This window comes from Aplysia californica, unplaced genomic scaffold (genome assembly GCF_000002075.1).
Source record: "Aplysia californica isolate F4 #8 unplaced genomic scaffold, AplCal3.0 scaffold00151, whole genome shotgun sequence".
NCBI classification, from domain to species: domain Eukaryota; kingdom Metazoa; phylum Mollusca; class Gastropoda; order Aplysiida; family Aplysiidae; genus Aplysia; species Aplysia californica.
In genome coordinates, this window is record NW_004797421.1 from 576,973 (window position 1) to 581,972 (window position 5,000).

Below are 5,000 nucleotides of genomic sequence, written 5' to 3' on the forward strand. Positions count from 1 at the left end.
AGAGAGAGAGAGAGAGAGAGAGAGAGAGAGAGAGAGAGAGCGTGTAGATATCTTAACAACTTTATTTTATTTCGATCTCAGCTGTTTGGCTTTCTTCTCACATAATTGTAAATGTTTTGCACTTAAATGAACACAATGAGATCGTCTTTCCCATTGAGGACGCGCATTCTGCCACAACGCTTGAAGAAGAGCTATTTTGGCGCACTTGAACAAGAAGCATAACTGTGCTATGTATGAAAAATTAATATAGATCTATACTGAACGCCATCAAAAGCGCAAAGTTTTCACAAAGCTATTTTAAAAAGCCAAATATCCTCTGATGGTCACCATTTTTGAAGACACAAATGTCACAAATAAGCCACACACCCGTGTACGATTTTTGCTATTTCCATGAGTACTTTTCATCACAATACAGAAAACTATGGTTTAGTAAAATGTGTTCATTAGTTGCTATATTATTCAAGAATACAAAATTATTTACCTGGAAGATGACCCGTAGATCTAGCTCTTTCCAAACAAAAATCGTAGGGTTTTTTTCGATATATCTTTGTTATTTCTTTCATTACAAGACTCCTCAACTTAGCGAAGCTGGTCGCAACTTTCACTTCTGCCTTGTTCATAGCGGAACATCTGCCTGAGATGCTGCAATTCTGCTAAAATGCATTGCTTGTATTGTTCTCGACTTATGCAAAGATTTTAGCACACTTGTAACATCCGGCATGGGCAAAGAATAGGACAGTCTCGAATGACCAGCCCTGTTCCAGAAAGGCAGATTTTGCTGTCGCATCTGCGAAATCATTTCGTTTCTCAAAAGCAACAGCTCAAAGCATGCAGGGAGTGCATGAAAATGTTTTTTTTCATCAGTGTGAGGCGTGGAGCAGTAAGTACATAACTTAGATCAAGAACGTCTTATTTAGGACTACATCAACGAAGCCACGACAACAGCGCCGTCTTCACAGTGCCAAACAGCACGAAGGAAAAAATCAGAATCTCTCAGTCATCCTACACGACACTGCTGCCCTCACACTGCCCATTTAACAAACGGCATCTGTTTCTTGAAGATCATAACATGAATGGTACATGAGTGTACGTACCCGAAATATCTCCTACAGCGCACGTATGAAATGAACTGAACCGCAAATGTGTGCTGTTTTGCGAATCTGCAGCTATTGGGAGTGGGAGATCTCGCTGCAACGAAAGTGGGACAGAATTTCTCAAGAGCACATTGAAAATGTTACTAAAGTTCATGCGAAGAAGTGTTTTGGTCTATATAAATATTAATGATGGCCAGGCAATTTACTATGGGTGAGAGATCTATTATTGAGCTTCGATTTGTGTTTATTTGCAAATTTGTCTTAAGGGCGCAGTCCGGGAGAAGTAGGACAATGTATCGAAACCAGTTTAAGTGTGTGATCAAAATGGTTCATACTTGTTGGAAATTGAATAAACTTTTTTTTGTAAATTCTTTTAATCTATATTCATTTGATACAAATGTGTTAAGACTCTGCGGACGAAGTGTTGTGTTTTTAATGGCGTCCAGTATATACATGTATTTTATAATTCTGTTTTCTTAATCTGAAACTTAACAAGGCAGGCAACTATGAAATATGCAAATTTGTGTCTGGTTTTTGTACAATGGTTCGGAATGTGCCTCTACACTGCCTTTGGTCTGCTGCTGATAGGACATAGCATGTGTCCGCTACGCCTTTAAAGATTTTACTGAAATGTCTATCTCTTCAGATTCTCAATACACTCACCATTAGCCGCAATTGCACTGAAGACAGTTATAACAGCAAACTGTGTGCATATTCCTACTTTTAAAAAGTTCCCAGTTTCAGTAGCACATTCCCTTAAAGATTTAAGGCGGATTGGCCTGCCATCCATACATCACATCGGCCAGTTCTTAAAAGACAGCACTCATTTTTTGTTGTATAAATTTTTACGCTTCATTTGTTCTGATTCAACTCAAACCAATCTGCATTGTTTTGAAGATGTCATACTCATGGCTTTTTAAAATGCATATTCTGTTCTATCATTCCAAATAGCTTTAACTGTATGGGGGAAACAATTTGTGACATTTTCTCAGATTTAGTAGTACATGGCAATATGATAAGATATTTTTTTCTTTTAAGTTTGCTTGTTATCATTGTGAAGTTATTGTTTAACTTTTAAAAGTGATATTTTTCAATGTATTCCAAAAGCAGGGGCGGCTCGTGAGGCTAAAAAATGGACGTGCACAATTAAGCTATCGCATGCTGAAGATAGTCAAGGGCATAGTAAATGAGACGGTGTATGATTTTAGGATCTTTGGGTTGGTGAGGGAGGACCTCGTGCTTTTATTTTCGTTCTTTTTACTTGTCACTTTGATTTCTAGTATTAAATTTATTTGTTAGCTAAACATCAAGTTCGTTCATCCTGTATTAGAACTGAACACTCAAGTCATAACTTTCACTACTTCACTACAAAACCATTCAAAGGCGCAACTCATAGGACCGTCACGTTCACCTCCCTCAGGTTCACGGTCACAGATTCACTTAAAATAGTGGCAAGGCAGACAATGAACCAATCACAATTCACTTGAGCACTCCGCTGGATTGCTCCGGGGCTCACATAATATTGGCAAAGAATAGCGTACGGTCTATCGAGTTTATTTTTAGACTGCCTACTGTGGGCTATGTTTCGGCGCTGTTCGGCAGGAGCACATTTGAGATGTGCCGTCTTATCAATATTAATGTACCGCCAAACTCGCTACGAGTGTCTTCATCGCTTGGGTTATCCTCAAGAGCGATTTATAGGTCAGGATACATTGTTGAATATCCTATTATGTTTAACTAAAGCGCGTGGACTTTGGCATGGCATAGTACATGTTTTACGGCGCCATAGTAAAAGAAATGACAGTTATGTCGCCAGTGAGGACCTTGTTTTGATATAATATTTGGCTAGTGTTTGTTTCTGGCTTCTTTTATTTTATTATTGTGGGTGTTTTACGTAATAGAACGCTAAAAAATGTTGGGCTACACTGCACAACCGAGCTCTATGGACGAACCGCGCCTGTCCAAAAGCATTCTTCATTTACATCTTTGAGATAGTCTATGTGAAATATCTTGTTCCCAACTTCTGTTTTCTCTCCATATTGAAATCTTTTTAATGAAAGCAATGAAATGTAAATATTGTGCATTCCTCATGTGTTTTTAACCATTCCTGCAACGCCACGAAAATTTTCCCGAGGGGACAATAAAGTACCGTATTATCTTATTACTATATTATTTTCTTATTTACAATAATTTTTCGTCTTTTCTCATTTTAAAACAAGACTTCAGCAATTAAAGTTTTACATGTAGTGCCTATTTGGTGACGTATGCAAAGTGTTATCTGGTTTTAGAAATATGCGTGCAAAAGATGTTTTCTTGTGGTTTTATTGAAGAAAAGGGCGAAAAAAGATTCAAAGGAAGAGAGGAATCGGTTTTTATGTGAATGTGTTTTAGAAAGCTAAAGGTAAGATGAAAATATGAATTATCTTCTTGCATCTAATGTCACAACCAAAGCATGTTGTTCCAGTAACTTGCCACCATTTTAAAAATAAGTTCAAAATGTTTTGTCACGGCGACTTAGAAGTGGTCCGTCGAACAGTCGGAACCCTGGATGTGCCAAGTGGTTCAAACAAGTTCTAAATGGAGGGTTAAAGTTTACTCTGACCGATGTCACCCATTTGTTCAGGTTTTCCAAGTAGGAGACCCAGGTTCGATACCCAAGTCGGGATAATTTTGAAAATCAGTTCATGTCGTTGAGTAGTTCATAATAAAAAGTATTTTAAAACATTATTTGTAATATTTTTCGCACTTATCAATGACAATGTGATTTAAGCTACAGAACTATTCATCAATAGGTCGCTTATGTCTTCTAATCGAAGGTTCCCACAAGTCCTCTGTTGCTTTGCTTAGCAAATTTCTCAGTTCACATTATGATAACAACCAATAACAACCCCAAAAAAAATGTTTTAAGTACAGTACGTATTATAACAAAATACCAATGCAAAAAAAAAGACACATGGCGCCATGCAATGCTTTGAGAGTATTTTAGAAATCAACAACACACTAGCTTTTGTAGTGAGTTTCGAAACGGTCGTAAGAGCTGTGCCCATTCGACGCCACTCTTCAACATTCACGATTTTCCCGCCATTCAAAACTATTCGAAGCGTTGCAGTGTAATTCGAATGCTGCGGGATTTTTACGTGCAATGACTTTGTCACAGTTTTCTCCATACATCAGAAAATTGAGAGCATATTAAACATTAAATCATTGAGGTCAGTGCAGAAATACTTTGTACTTGATGATTTCGAGACCGAAGGATAAGAGGAGCCAACAAGAGATATAAAGCATTGTTAATATACCTCTAAGAAGAATTCGCCATAAGTAGCTTAAGGGTCTATTACTATCAATGAAGGATAGCGTCAGATTTGCAAGAAATTAATATTGGTGGTTAGCGGGTGCTCTGGTGTCGTCTGCTCAGATTTCTTTCTTATCAAACATCTGTCGTCCATACCCCCCCCCCCCTTTCCATTTTGTGTTTGTTGCTCTCTGTATCACTTCTGATTGTATGTACTTATTTGACCGTGTTGTGTTGAAAGTGCCTTAAAACACTTACTACGAGTAACAAAACACATTTTAAAAAACAAGCAAACAAGAGATTAACAGTAGGCGGACGCTATGGATTCCCTTTCCCCTTTTCGAAATTTGAAGCTTTGTAAATGACGAAGTGACGTCATCGTAAGGCACTGCGTGTGTGTGCCATCGTGAGCTCAGGGAAAGGCACTGTGTGTGTGTGCCATCGTGAGCTCAGGGAAAGGCACTGTGAATAGTGATCAATATCGAAGTAATACTTGTAACATCTCTAATCTTCGTCACTTCTATGACCTAACTGAGTTGCAAGTGACGTAAACCTTTCTCTAACTGTTATTTTATTTCGGCATTTAAGACGTTTTCCTCATTATGTTATGAAAA